The sequence below is a fragment of the Pinus tabuliformis genome, chromosome X (genome assembly GCF_031772625.1).
Source record: "Pinus tabuliformis cultivar Carrire ecotype Pingquan chromosome X, CPIR1, whole genome shotgun sequence".
NCBI lineage: Eukaryota > Viridiplantae > Streptophyta > Pinopsida > Pinales > Pinaceae > Pinus > Pinus tabuliformis.
Window position 1 is genome coordinate 860,156,415 of NC_142308.1, and position 16,615 is coordinate 860,173,029.

A 16,615-nucleotide genomic window follows, 5' to 3' on the forward strand; every position below is an offset into this window, starting at 1 on the left:
TAAATGGTTCTCATATGCAAGCGGTATCATCCTCGCCACAGGTTAATTATGTGGCCAATTGTTCCATGCCCACATCTACTGATGATCTAGTAGGTGATGTAGTACATCATGTACTAGGGGCATTGGAGCCTGATTTTTCATTTGGATCCCTAGACATGTATCCCTTCCAGAGTGTTGTTCTCCCATCTGATGAGAACCTCTTGGAAGCCATGGCCTCTTTTGGGTTTTGATATTGGGTATGGAGCAGAGTTCCCTGTCTTGTGTCAAGCTCCTTAAAAAAATGAAACAACAGATCTGGAACAGAGTTCCCTATCTTGTGTCAAGCTCCTTAAAAAATGAAACAAGGGATCTGGAGAAAATTTCCTTGTCTTGCGTCGAGCTCCTTAAAAAATGAAACAAGGGATATGAGGATAGTTCCTTTACTATGTCAACCTCGTTAAAAAATGAAATAGGTCTCCATGAGCAGAGTTCTTTTACTTATGTCAAACTCGTTAAAAAATGAAACAAGGTGTCATGAGAATGGTTATTTTCCTTTGTCAAGCTCGTTAAAAAATGAAACAAATCCCCTTCCAATTCGAGTCTTTGATTAGAGCTCGTAAAACTCCAATTGAGTCTTTCAATTGATCTCATAAGTGAACCATCATTCCATACACCTATTAGTAACCAGTAGTCTACTTAGATGAATGAAATGAATCATTGGGGGCATAAACCTCGAATTGAGTCATTATGTTGGGGCATGTAAACAAATCCAAGCATTGTTTGTTTTTGTTTCAAGCCTGTGTAAAAATGAAACCAAATCCATGCATAGTTTGTTTCCATTTCAAGCTTGTGTTAAAATTAAACCAAATCCAAGCATAGTTTTTTTTTTTTATCATGTTTCAAACTTGTGAAAAAATGAAACATTCTTCAAGTATACTCAAGCATAGTTTCTCATTTTTTAAGCTTGTGTAAAAATGAAAGCATGCCCACTTTACATCTCGTGATTGCCATTTTTATCAGCCGATTTTTGCGAGATGAGCCTTGGTTTGTTCATTCCATCGTCACCATCTCTTTGGTTGATCATACACTTTCACTTGGTTGTTTTACCCTTGCCTGAGGAACATCTGTGATGAGTGGTCCTATTAGCCAGCCTCTTGACCTTTACATGTTTTGATCAGTTCCATCTTGACCAGAACCAGTTGATATCCTTTTATACCACTCGTTATTCCATGCAGAGTCATCTTTTAGCTCTTTTCTGACTCTTAAAAAATGAAAATATTATCGAGTAGTTGTCGTTTCGAAGTCATAAAAGTAAATGAAATGGCGTCTTCTCAATATAATTTTAACCCTTTTCAGGACTGAGATAGACTATTGTACGAACAAGGAACAACTTAGTGAAACATGGCTAGGAGGTTCTCTCGAATATTGTTTTCTACCTTTTTAGATTTGAGAGACAAATTATGAAACGGGACATGATGGAGTTTTCCTTTTCGTCTCTTTTTCAAACTCTCTAAATATGAAAAAAGTAATGAGTTATTCTTCCATCGGACTCGTTAGATTTTTTTAAGACGAAAGACTCGTCACCATGATGAGACTAAGTTTCTCCTTCCGAGGACTCGCAAAACTTACTAGGATGGATTGATCCGAAGGGTGAACTTATACAACAATCATATGGTATCCTCTTCAAGCTTGTGTAAAAATAAAGAGGTACTCGCTAGAAATAGTGGGGAAAAACAAAAATGAAACATCCTTTGTATAGGAAGCATGTTGCTCTTGGACATGACACTCTTCTGATTTTCATGTCAGGTTTGGGATATCCCCACTCAGTCACTTGTCCTCCCGGGTTTGGGTGATCCATTTTTTTCCTCTCATCTAACTATTTCCAATTTGTCATTATAACCCTTGGTCCTATGTTGAGTCTAATGTTGCCACACTTCGGAGTCATGTCGCCAATATGTTCAAGAGAAGTCATATCTGTAGTTATTTACCTATACATTGTCTGACCTATTGTTACAGTCGGATCTTACTCACTTCATTCCATTTTATTCCTTGTTTCTTGTCGATGATGGGGGACTCATCATGGCCTTCCTTCGACGAGTCACTTCATGTCAACTTCAGCTCATTATCCAAGAAGATGACTTAGAAACTCCATTTCAGTACCTTAGAGCTTGAATGCCTTAATGGCAAGTCCTTTGCATCCGACGATAGGTTTTCATCATTGTCCTTCGATCAGATGATTCCACGAGTCTTCGACTTCATCTTCATTATCACATTCACGGATTATACTTTTGTACCTTGAGAGCCATTGTCATTATTGGTGGTTTCTCTCATGCCTGTTAACGGTCCACATCATTGGCCGGTAATCAGGCAGTTTTCTAACATGTTCGACTTCGACACATGTATTTGCATGTTAGAATTCGTACTTTGATCGGGTTGTGATGGAGCACAAGACCTTGAATATTGTTTGATATGAATCAGGCTGCGTGGAGTTATGTGTTATTCATGATTGTACACATGTTTCTGCTATACGGATGGTTGAGTCCACACCATGGGATTGTATATTTACGATGATGATCCTTCTATATCGAATCGATGCGTCCATGCCTTGGATCTTAGATTTACAGATGATCCTTCTATATTGGATGATCGCACCCATGCCATGGATCCTTTCATATAGTCCTTTTATCCGGGTGGATGCGTCCATACCATGGATTCATGTTTGATATCAAATACGTATATGTATATGCATCCTTTATTTCCAGGTCTCCTAATAGTGTTTGTCCTTGTCCTTGCAAAAGCTCATGAAGTATCTCAACCATCACTCCTCGTTCGACCTTCATGCTTCAGGGGCATCTGTTACACAGTATTTTGTCACAGCTCCTGGACTTCCCCGTGACATACCTCGAAGTGCCCGAAACATTACCATTATGCAGTTTACTCATTCATATATGTGGCGCATATTCTCCCTAAGGCATTCATTGGAAAATGCTTGGAGCTTCCCCAGAAGGAAATAGCTCCTAAACCCTAATTTGAGCATCATCGCTCTTATGAGACTAAAAACTGCGTTGGTCGCCTATTTTAGTATACTCGACCCAGGATGGCATCACTCTGTTTACTTGTATACCCGTGATGATCCCAAAAAGGCAATTTTCCCAAAGACGATGAGAAGCTTTGTGATCTAGAAGCTTCCAGAGCGATGAGCTGGAGGTTGTTCGGTGTAGATGAGGTCGAGTTCTCAGAACTTAGCCTCTTAGTCTTATCCCTATGAGATACCTCCTTGAGATGATGGACTACTCTTATCTTTGGAGAGATCATAACTCCTTTTCCCAGCCTATATATTCATCCTCACCCATTCCAAAATGTTTAGTCTATGCCTATTTGCACCATTATGCTAAGATTGTGCTATATGCTACTCACTTGGCTTGGAGAGGATGCTAGAGATTAGCTTGGACTTGGATATTCATTCAAGGAGAGTCTATCAACATCAAGGCTTCGTTGTATGCTTCCCTTTATTTTCTATTAATACACAACTGTTGGTTCATTTTCCCTAAATGTGTATGCTCATGTATCATTTTGCTTAACATTCCTTGATCAATTAAGTAGGTTGCTTTTGAATATTCTATTTGTATTTGCATGCCTTGTTGTGTCCCGAACTCTTGTAGAGGTGCATAAAAGCTGAGAGCAGAAGGAACGAGCCAGTGACATAAGTGATTCAAGGTCTTGAACAAAGGAGATCGAGATATCATGAGAATGAGTTAGGCAATCGTCTTCGTCTTTCTTTTCAATTGCAACTTAGGAAATATTTTGGTAGATTGTCACTTAGGTTACTAGACCCACTCATTGGGCTAGAGGGATCGTCTCTGTCCGCAGAGAGGATTTACCTAGACAACAAAATGGCGACTCCACTGGGGAGGCTACAACTCTTTCCATCCATTCCTTCAATCAGATCTTTTGACTAGTTAGACCAGCTATCGATTTCTTGACTTGTCTGCATCAGTCTAGGTTTATACCATCACTGATTACAACCTTAGAGTGCTAAGTCTGGATTATTTCTTGGAATCAATTTTTTCCCCATATTCCTCACCCATCACGAGTTTAGCTCTAACAGTCGCGATGGCATCGCGAGTTTTTACCTGTATAGTTGTGATGGAAAAAAAATATTCTTCACTGTCTGGTTGCGCTGAAATCATCACTACTTTTGCTATACAAAGTAGTGATGATGACCCCGACCATCGCGGGTTTGGGTATACAAAGTAGCGATGATAACCCAATCATCACGGGTTTGGGTATATAAAGTAGCGATGATCCTTGAATGTGAAAAGTTTTAAGGTTTCTTCCTTAGAATTCAGTGTGTCTTGGCCCCTAAGGTCTTTTCTTATCCTGTATGCTTGGATTTGTCAGTTCTTTGATTAATTTTATTGATTAATTTGCAAAATTTGTCTCATTGGCTTCGAAATGGAATCTTACTGAGTTCTAGGATTTCTGGTCAATTGGTCATTTCTTGATTCTTGTTGATGTCATTGAGATTTTTGTTTTGCTGATTGATTGAGTTTTGTTTTCTGTGGAAATCATTGAAAACATCATTTTCCATTTGTTTTAGCTTGTGTTTCGAAATTTAGTTTTTGTGAAAATGCGTTAGATTAATTGCATTGAAAAGTTATTTTCTGAGATTCATCATTGAAAATAGATCACATATTTCAGTGATTGAAAGCTAAAAACTATGTTAGGTGCATCAAATAATCCAAAATGGAAAGAAAAGCATAATTCATATAAGTGCATCTTTGTAAAGCAAGACCATTTTGCTTTCCAAAAGTTGCATTTAGGATAGTGAAAAGTGAAAATCTTTTTTACTTTTTGCATTGCATTTGGAAGACAAAAGTGAAAGTTAGTGTTGTTGGGCTGTGTTTGTAGAAATTTTGAATAATATGACACTTATTCACAGAGATTATTCTGATTATACACTATTGCAGAATGCATGCATAATACATAACCTCCTCTATGTTGATCATCAATTTTGCGGAATTAAAAACAATGAAACATCAATCGCATGCACACATTAACACAGTATGTAACCGGGGAAAGCATACAACTGAAAACCCCCAACTATCTGTATATTATATTGATTGAGAACATGTAACAATACATAGTACAATACTCCTCTCAAGTACTTAGTACTATCTCCACCTGTTACACACAAAACTAGCTCAGATCTGAATCAATCACAGGTTCAAATCTCCTCCATTGCTTGCCTGCCTCCACTGTGCAATCCTACATGAGAATGAATGATGAATGGCTGAATCAAACTCGTATTTCCTTCGCTGAACCACGCAATCCTCATTGGCAATACTCAATCCATGCATGTGCAAAATCTCATGCACAACTATAGTCACAACTGATAGCAATCTCAACCTCTAACACCTGTCTCCACTGAACTGTCCATGCATTGAGTTAACTGATGTATTCTTTAGTTGCTTTGTGAGTTAATAATTAGTGAATTAATTAATAATTAATTCACATCACTCATCACTAGTGTATTCTTTAGCTAGACTAAATACAACTAGTTCAACTAAGTCAAACTGAACACAACTCCACCAACTCCTCAATCAACTCCACCAAACTCAATCACTTGAGTTCTAATTGAAGTCCATCATGCAATAGCTCAACTGACCCATAAGAAAAGTGTATTTCCTTCTGACAGCTGCATGTGCCACATCCATAGCTCGAACTGAAGTGCTTCAAGAGGATAAGATAATGTTTATAGTCCAAATATTATTAAGAGCTAATAATATTCGACTATTCTATTTTTAGCCTGGCAGTCTAAAAATAGACTCCGCCCATATTTCTAAAAATAAAAGTCCATCTATTTTTACCAACATGACCAAACATCCACAAATAGCATCCTGCAACTCATAGACCATGATCCATATGTCTAAAAATAGGCTTTGCGCCAAAAATAGCTTGCGGGCCCACTTAGTGAAGGTGACTTCTTTTCACTAAGCTCCATCATCTTGTTGCATTTTCAACACTCCCTTTCAACAAGATATGGATTATCTGCAACCCCTATCCTGCAACTCTGGAAAGTTCTGCATGCAACACATTTTCCCGGTCCACTTGCTCCAACAACACTTGGAACAAAAAAAAAAACACTCCCAATTGACCACTCTGTTGGGCTAGGGACATACTCTGATGCTGAAGCTCTACCTGTTGCTAACAAGTGCTCCCTCTCTGACATCTGCGCTACTGCAACATCTCTATGCATCTCGCACCATTGCACACCTCTCTGTGCCACCTAGCAATGTGCAAAACACTTGTGCCTCTTGCATTGCTGCAGCCTACTAGCTATGCGTTGTCCTGGGATTCCCTGCACTGTCACTCTCTCTGCCACTCCATCCGCATCTGTCTCTACCCAATAATTCAGTTCCTGCTACTCGACATCGGGGCTCCCGTAGCAAGGTCTCATCTAAGAGGTTGGGTACCTCAAGGATCCTGCCCCTCCTCCTTGGGACGATCACTCTATATCACCCCACCTCCTACCTGAAGGTATGGCTGCATGTGATCCCTCAGCCCACCTGGCTCGAAGTTTCCCCCTACTAGAGGTCTCTGCATGAGTAGATGTCTCTACTCGATCTCCTCTCAGCTTCCCTTGTTGTGGTTGCTCCACAACCTCCTGAAGTTGCTGCACCAATCGTGGCTCCTCCACAATCGTTTGAGACTTCTTCTGGCTCTGCATGTTGAGAGGTAATATACGCTCCCTCTCAACCACCAAGTCTCCATTAGTTTCCTCGCTCCTTAAGGCTTTGCATGCATCTTGAACCTCAAGAGAATATAGGTTCTTGACCCGTGAACCAATCTGCTTCACCTGTCTAGTGATGATGTGTCTAAGGAAAACCTTTCCCTTACTGAAGACTACATCATAGCCTCCGTCTTCCAGCATTGCGATCGACACCAAGTTTCTCTTCAGTCCTGGTACATACTTGACATCGGTCAAGGTAAGGTGAGCTCCATGCTCCCTCTGAAAAATAACCGTGCCTACAGCTGAGACACTATACTTGTTATCATTACTGATCGCTATGAGTATCTGGAGATCTTTCTCCTCCAAAGTACTGAACAAAATCTTGTCACCGGTCATGTGGAAAGAAGCTCCACTATCATGAAACCAACCGCTTCCCACCATGGATGAAACCATGCATGCGAAGAGTGTGAAATATAACTCAAACTGTGAAGCAAGTGCCTCACCTTCAGATCCTTCCCCGGATCCCTTCTTGGATTTCCTCCGTGGACAATTTGTGGCATCATGGCCCGCCTCATGACAACGAAAGCAACGCACTTTCGATTTTTCAACCTTCTTCCCACCATTGGAAGAACTGGATTCGGAAAGATAACCCTTCTCCTTCCCCTTCTTTGCTTTGGCAGCCAAAGTGCAATTTTCTTCATCAGATGCCTTTGATGAAGATCTGTCCCTGGTATTCCGCCTGATCTCCTCTTGCACAAGATCCGACCAAAGTCTCTCCCATCCTGGCAATTTCTCCTGACCATTGATAGAGTCCTGATAGGAATGCCAACTCTTCGGAAGACCAAGGAGAGCCAAGCTCACCAAGTCCTCATCATCGACAGTCACCCCCACACTTCCCAGCTCATCCCGTCATTGGGTGAACTTCGTGAGATACTTGGGCATACTGTCTCCATTCTCACACTTAATGTTTCTGAGTTTATCCTTGAGCGCCAACTTCCTCTGGTCGCTCTTGCTTTGGAATAAATCTGTCAACGCTTTCCACATCAAGTATGGAGAAGCCTTTCCATGCAGGTTGGACACACTGTGATCCTTCATGCCCTCCAAAAGAATCCTTCGACACTTTGTTGTCTTATTTTGCCAATCCTCAACTTGAGCAGTATCAGTAGGCTTTGGGACCTCAGCCTCTATGAACTCCTTCAGCCCATTTTCATCTAACATCACCTCCATCCTGTCTTTCCATGCAATATAATTCGAGCTGCCTTCAAGAGCATACTCTAATTGCAATCCATTGAAAGACATTTCAACTTTGACACCAAGAAAACACTGCTACAAATTCGAATTCCACTAGCTCAAAAACTCAACCGCTCCTGATCTAAAATTCGTGAGAACAAAGTATTTCTCGTACAGAGATTGACTATATGGGCATTCACCAGATATCTCACCTTCCAAAAGAAGGATGAATCCAGAGGCTACCTGGCCCGATTACAGACTCTGCTTGAAGAAATAAAATGTAAACACTTTCTAAATAATAGATCTAATGATCAACCTGCTCTGATACCATGTACAAATTTTGAATAATATGACACTTATTCACAGAGATTATCCTGATTATACACTATTGTGGAATGCATGCATAATACATAACCTCCTCTACGTTGATCATCAATTTTGCGGAATTAAAAACAATGAAACATCAATCGCAGGCGCACATTAACACAGTATGTAACCTGGGAAAGCATACGGCTGAAAACCCCCAACTGTCTGTATATTATATTGATTGAGAACATGTAACAATACATAGTACAATACTCCTCTCAAGTACTCAGTACTATCTCCACCTGTTACACACAAAACTAGCTCAGATCTGAATTAATCACAGGTTCAAATCTCCTCCACTGCTTGCCTGCCTCCACTGCGCAATCCTACATGAGAATGAATGATGAATGGCTGAAGCAAACTCATATTTCCTTGGCTGAACCATGCAATCCTCATTGGCAATACTCAATCCATGCATGTGCAAAATCTCATGCACAACTATAGTCACAACTGATAGCAATCTCAACCTCTAACACCTGTCTCCACTGAACTGTCCATGCACTGAGTTAACTGATGTATTCTTTAGTTGCTTTATGAGTTAATAATTAGTGAATTAATTAATAATTATTTCACATCACTCATCACTAGTGTATTCTTTAGCTAGACTAAATACAACTAGTTCAACTAAGTCAAACTGAACACAACTCCATCAACTCCTCAATCAACTCCACCAAACTCAATCACTTGAGTTCTAACTGAAGTCCATCATGCGATAGCTCAACTGACCCATAAGAAAAGCGTATTTCCTTCTAACAGCTGCATGTGCCACATCCGTAGCTCGAACTGAAGTGCTCCAAGAGGATAAGATAATGTTTATAGTCTAAATATTATTAAGAGCTAATAATATTCGATTGTTCTATTTTTAGCCTGACAGTCTAAAAATAGACTCCGCCCATATGTCTAAAAATAGAAGTCCATCTATTTTTACCAACATGACCAAACATCCACAAATAGCACCCTGCAACTCATAGACCATGATCCATATGTCTAAAAATAGAATTTGCGCCAAAAATAGCCTACGGGCCCTCTTAGTGAAGGCAAATTCTTTTCACTAAGCTCCATCATCTTGTTGCATTTTCAACAATGTTATATTTTTTCCAAGACTAACCTACGTAGTGAACCGGGGGGTTAGAGGGGGGGCGGAGCCCCCCCATCATTGTGTTGATTGCGCAGCGGGGGGGTCACTGCCGCCCCCCCTATCCAGGGGGTTTGAGGGGGGTGGGTAGGCCCCCTCTACGGGGTTTGGGGCAGCGCCCCGGGAAATTTTTTTTTGGACCCTATATTATGTTGGGTGAACCTACCTATGGTTTTTGGTCCATGGTTTTGGACGCAATGGTTTTCGGTCCATGGTATTGGATGCTTCGACATGTATAAATATGTATTGTAACATTGAAAGGAACATAATGAAAAATCAAGCTAGTAGTCCCGGTTTTGGGATCTAGTGGGAAAATCTCTGTGTATATGTGTTTTATGTGTTATGCTTTCACATTGTTTATTTTTTCTGTGTTTTAGAATTCATATGTAGGTAATTTCTTTATGGGGTTAAAACCTACATTTGGTATCGGAGATGTTGTGGCTTAAATGGGACGCCTTTGTTGCTGAGGGGTTTCGCTTGGGCCTATGGTAGACCCTGTTCAGTGGGAGATCTGTGAGTTTGATTCTGGTGGTGAAAGAAGATGGCGAGCAGTGGAAAGATAGAGATCGAGAAATTTAATGGTCAGAGTTTTGAGTTATGGAAACTCAAGTTGGAGGATCTGTTGGTGGATAAAGATCAGTGGATCACGGTAGATCTGGGTACTAAACCAACGGGAGCGTTCGATGAAGAATGGAAAAAGTTGGATCCAAAGGCAAAGAGCACAATACGATTATGTGTCTCAGATTCAGTATTGTTGCATGTATCAGGGGAAGCTACGACGAAGGCTTTGTGGGACAAGTTAGGGACTTTGTACCAATCTAAGTCTCTAGTGAATAAATTCTTCCTACGGAAAAAGCTATATAACCTGGGATGAAAGATGGAGACTCGATGACAGAGCATTTGAATGCGTTTAATACTGTGGTAAGTCAGTTATCGTTTGTTGATACCAAAATTTCAGATGAAGATAAGTGCATTAGTTTGTTGTGTTCTCTACCAGATTCGTGGGATAGTTTGGTTATTGCAATAGGTAGCAATGCAACTGCCTTGCAGTTTGATGAAATAGTCTCATCCTTGTTGATGGAGGAGACGAGACGGAAAATATGGAGAGCCATAATGGTGATGCCTTGTCTGTACGAGGACAGTCCCAGAATAGAAACAAAAATAAGTCATCGAGTGGGAGATCTAAATCTAGAGGGAGATCTAAATCTCCAGGAAAACCTGTAAAGGTGGTGTGCTGGAAATGCGGAAAGGAAGGGCACTACAAAAGGGATTGTATATCTAAAGCTCTTGATAAAGGAAAGGGATCTGATGATGCTCCTTCTGCAGAGGCGAAAACCACCTCAGATGAAGGTGGGGATGTGTACTTGGCTTCTTCAAGTACACATGTAGATCATGAGGCATGGTTGATTGACTCAGGTGCATCCTTTCACTTCAATCCCCATAGAGAGTGGTTTTGCGAGTATGAGAAATATGATGGTGGTGATGTCTTATTAGGGGATGATAGGAAGGCTATAATTGTTGGTCGCAAAAAATTAAACTTGAAGTTGCAAGGTGGAAGGGTTAGAACACTTCTGGGTGTTCTACATATTCCTACGTTAGCGAGAAATCTGATTTCTGTAAGAAAGTTGGATGATGCAGGTGTAAAAACAGTGTTCGAAAAGGATACTTGCAATATGGTTCAAGGAGCACTGGTATTGATGCGGGGAGTTCGGACTGGAACTCTGTGCAAGTTGCAAGGTAGCACTATTGTTGATGGGTGCAACAATTCTGTGGTTCCTGAAAGTGGAGCAGAAAATCTAGTGGTCTCTGGAGAGAAGACCATGCTGTGGCATAAAAGGCTTGGACATATTGGAGAGAAGGGCCTTCAAATACTTCATGGTAAAGGTATGGTAGAAGGTATGAGTAATAGCTCTCTGGATTTTTGATTTCTGTGAAAATTGTGTATATGGGAAGCAGAATCGGGTGAGTTTCCCCTCTAGTGGTAAGAGGGTGAAACAAATATTAGAGCTTGTGCACAGTGATGTGTTTGGACCTGTGAAGGTTCCATCACTGGGTAAGTCTGTGTACTATGTATCATTTATAGATGACTTCTCAAGGAATACATGGATATATTTCCTTAAGAAGAAATCTGAAGTCTTTGACAGGTTTAAAGAATTCAAGGCTCTGGTGGAAAACCAGAAAGAGAAGAAGATAAAGGCGCTGAGGATAGATAACGGTGGAGAGTTTTGCAGTAAGGAATTTGAAGAATTCTGTAAGAAGTGTGGTATAGCACGGCAGAAGACTACTCCATATACACCTCAGCAAAATGGAGTATCAAAAAGAATGAACAAGACATTGATGGAAAGGGCAAGAAGCATGCTCAGTGGTGTCGGGTTAGGAAAGGAATTCTGGGCAGAGGCGGTGGAGATAGCATGTTACCTAGTCAATAGATCACCTTCATCAGTGTTGGAGGATAAGACTCCACAAGTGGTATGGATTGGTAAGAAACCCTCTCTTTCACATCTAAGGGTATTTGGATGTGATGCATATGTACATGTTCCAAAGGAGAAACGAACCAAGTTGGATAGTAAATTTGAAAAGTGCATCTTTATTGGGTATAAGGATGGTTTAAAGGGTTATAAGCTTTGGAACCCAGCAACAAGGAAGGTTGTGTACAGCCGAGATGTGGTGTTCAGAGAGGTGAAAGATGTTATTAAACATGAAGTCCAACCAAAGGAACCTGAGAAGATAGAGTTTGAGCTAAAGGAGGAAGAATCAGACTCTACAGTAGAGGAGGAATCAGAAGATGAAGAGCCACAAACTCCGGGTGTAAGAAGATCAGTTCGAGAAAGAAGGCAGCCAAAAAGGTATAGTCCATCTGCTTTCTGTTCAAATTTTGCTTTATCTATTACTGATGATGATCCCAGAACTGTGAAGGAAGCAGTAGATTCAGAGGATGGAAAACTCTGGAAAGAGGCCATGGTTGATGAAATGGCATCTTTGCACAAAAATGAGGCTTGGGATCTGGTGGAGTTGCCAGCTGGAAGGAAACCCATTGGCAGCAAATGGGTGTTCAAGAAGAAGACAAATGCAGAAGGAAAGGTGGAGAAATACAAAGCTCGGTTGGTAGTAAAAGGTTATTCCCAGGTGTCGGAATTGATTTTGGTGATATTTTTTCTCCTGTTGCCAAGGTAACTTCTATTAGGTTACTTTTATCTGTTATTGCTGCTTTTTATTTTGAGGTAGAACAGATGGATGTGAAGATAACATTTCTTCACAGGGATCTGGAAGAGGAAATCTACATGAAGCAACCTAAAGTCTTTGCGGTGAAGGGTAAGAAAGAACTGGTATGCAAGTTAAATAATTCTTTGTATGGGTTAAAACAGTCACCAAGGATGTGGTATCGGAAATTTGATACATTTATACGAGGATTTGGCTTCAACTGAAACAAAGCAGATCACTGTGTGTATTTTAAATTAATTGGTGACCATGTTATTTATCTGGTCTTTTATGTGGATGATATGTTGCTGGTTGGAAATGAAAAAGAAATTATCTGGGATTTGAAGACCCAATTGTCCTCCAAATTCAACATGAAAGATCTTGGTGCTGCAACCTATATTTTGGGCATGGAAATTAAAAGAGATCGGGCAAAGAGGAAGCTCTGGTTAAACCAGAGGAAGTATGTCGAGACAATACTGCAGAGGTTTAATATGTAGGATAGTAAACCGGTGAAGGTTCCTATTCTTGTAGGTGTAAAGTTATCTACTGAACAGTGTCCCAAGGTACAAGAAGAGGAAGAGGACATGTCCCGTGTAAGAAACAATCTGTAGTGGCACTATCAACTACAGAGGCAGAATACATGACAGCCACTCATGCAAGCAAGGAAGTAGTTTGGTTGCAGAGATTGTGTTCAAGTATGGGGTTAGTACAGGGAGCTATAAGGATAGACTGTGACAGCCAAAGTGCAATTTTCTTGGCAAAGAACCCTGCTTATCATTCAAAGACAAAGCACATTGATGTTCAATATCACTTTGTGAGGGATATGATAGAAGACAAAAAGGTGTTGCTGGTAAAGGTGGACACTTTGAAGAATACTACATATGCATTGACAAAATCTGTGAGCTCTGAGAAGTTCTCCTGGTGTAGAGAAACAATGGGTGTTTCAGGGCTGGAAAAGTGACTAAGCTCTCCTGTGGAAAGAAAACAACAAGTAGGAGAATGTTGGGTTGTGTTATATTCTTTCCACGACTAACCTACGTAGTGAACCGGGGGGTTAGAGGTGGGCGGATAGTGGGCAGCGCCCCAGGAAATTTTTTTTTGGACCCTATATTAGGTTGGGCGAACCTACCTATGGTTTTCAGTCCTTGGTTTTGGACGCGATGGTTTTCAGTCCATGGTATTGGATGCTTCGGCATGTATAAATATGTATTGTAACATTGAAAGGGACATAATGAAAAATCAAGCTGGTAGTCTCTGTTTTGAGATCCAGTGGGAAAATCTCTGTGTATATGTGTTTTATGTGTTATGCTCTCGCATTGTTTATTTTTTCTGTGTTTTAGAATTCGTATGCCAGTAATTTCTGTACAGGGTTAAAACCTACAAGTGTAAGGAATTTTGCATGATGTGTTTTGTTTGATGCATTGTTGATTGAAATTTCTTCCCTTGATTAGTCTAGCTTTCATTGAAATGAAAAGTTTTCCTTTTCTCATATGGTTGCATCATAGGTGTTCAAGTGACATCATTTTGAGCCTTAAAATTGAAAAATAATTGAAGATAAGTGTTAAAATCTATCAATTACTCTATGGAGCATTTGAAACATTAATGTTCATACTTAGTGGTTTAGGCTAGAGACGTGTTCTGGCATCTATAAAACTTAGCAGTTGTTGTTCACAATACTCTTGCATTAGATAATGCTAGCACGAACTTGTGCTCCCCGTATCATCGAGTATATAAAGGGAGACCCTCATAGGTTGCAAACCTTTATCCATAGGAAGCCGATTCTACCGCCCTATAAACGTGATACACCGAAAACAACATTCAGGGAGATTGCCTGCACGTACGTCAAGTCCTTAGTAAATTTGTTTGCTAAGGTGTATATTGCAGCTCACGGTTGCTTGGTAATCCCTTTTGCGCAAAGTATTTTGAGTAGTCATTTCGATCTTTTTTGACTCCTTAAACTTGAAAATATCATCGAGTACTTGTCCTTTCAATCTCGCTAAACCAACGAAAGCGAATAGAGTCACATTTTTGTCCTTTTCTCATCTCTTAAAACATGAAAAGGCAAAGTTTTTGTTTCAAATTCTAATTTTAATTGACCGTGGAAGAACATCCTTCCTGTGGAAATACTCCTTATTAGATCTTAGGTTTATACTAATGGCAACCTTTCATGAGTCTACTAGTAAAGGAAACACCTCTTATGGGAATCCTAGTCCTTTTTCTTCTTTTGGAAATACTGGTGCTCCCTATATAGCGATGTTGTCCCTTGATGAATTGACCATTGGTATGCCAGTTTGGTTATTTTCGACCTCGGTGGTTCCAAGTATCCAATCTTCTTTTCAACCAAATTCTCCTTGACGTGAACATCATCAACCTCATGTTTATCGTAAAGTTGACCCCTTGCCTTCTTCGCCTATTTCTTCACCCCGTTCTTCCTCTTCGCCTGGTGAAACTCTGGATTTTAGTAATAAGGAATCTAAGAGGAAGAAGAAGCAAAATAAGCAAGGGGGTACCCAAACAACTTTTGTTATTGATGTAGCTAAAGAAGAAAAATCTTTGAACAAGCTATAGAAAGTAAAATTTCATTGCATGTCATGTATGGGTGACCACCTTCTTCGGAATTGTCTTGGTATTCCCAACGGCTTAGAAGTGTGGTCCATAAGTTCAATTCACCTTTGTCATCAGCCTCTGGCGATCATGCTGGTAATATACCTTCAACTAGTAATAGTAAAGCCGATGGGAAAAAGGGAAAGGTCAAATTTCCCTGTAAGTTGTGTGAAGGTAATCATTTCATTCACCTTTGTCCTCCTATGGATGAAGCTTCCAAATAGTCGGAAAATCTTACAACTTCTCAACCTCATCTTTCGACTGGGTATCGGAAGCTTTCCCTTGATCCTTCACTAGTTGATCCAGTGATTGATAAAAAGTCATCTTTGGTCAACCCCGCTCTCTTTGAAAGTGAGTCTCGTGAGTCCATTGTCAACCAACCATTGGTTGAGAAAATGGTAGACCTAACTCCACCTTCAGTTAACTGTACTTTTCCTATAGACAGCGAACCTCGTACTGCTAAGGTTCTTCTGGTTTCTTCAATTTCAAATGAATTGGAGGGAAATCCTCCAGTTCCTGAGGTGCATGAGAGTAGTTCTCCCGTTCTCATAGAGAAAGAGGGAAACTCTGACGTTCCTAATACACCCCCTCCGAGTAGTTTAATCACTTCTTTTGATTGGAGTCGCTGGAAGGATATCATCTTTCGTCTTATGTGCCTTTCCAGGTTAAAGTACAGGCTTTCCATATGTCCATACCTAGCACAGTCATAGACGAGGGTGCATTTGTTAGCATCCTGTCCTCAACTGCTTGGCAAGCTTTAGGTTCTCCTCAACTTTTCCTCGTCACCCAGAATCTATTAGCTTTTAACAGAGGAACCAATCAACCATTAGGGATCCTTCCTAAGTTACCTATTACTTTGGGAGGAAAGACTGTCTATATAGACATGATGGTTGTCCAAGGCCCTTTAGATTTTTATCTACTCCTTGGTCGTGACTATGTTTATGTCATGGGAGCTCCTGTTTCTTCCCCTCTTTCGAGTGATGTGTTTCCCATGTGAAGGAAGCATTGTGATCATTGATCAACTTACATTCATTGGTCCTGAATAAACTCCACTCAACCATCATCCCTAAATGGTTCTCATATGCAAGCCATATCACCCCCGCCACAGGTTAATTATGTGGCCACCTGTTCCATGCCCACATCTACTGATGATCTAGTAGGTGATGTAGTACATCACGTACTGGGGGCATTGGAGCCTAATTTTTCATCTCGATCCCTGGACATGTATCCCTTCGAGAGTGTTGTTCTCCCATTTGAGGATAACCTCCTCAAAGCCATGGCCTCTTTTGGGTTGTATATTGGGTATGTATAGAGTTCCCTGTCTTGTGTCAAGATCCTTAAAAAATGAAACAAGGGATTTGGAGCAGAGT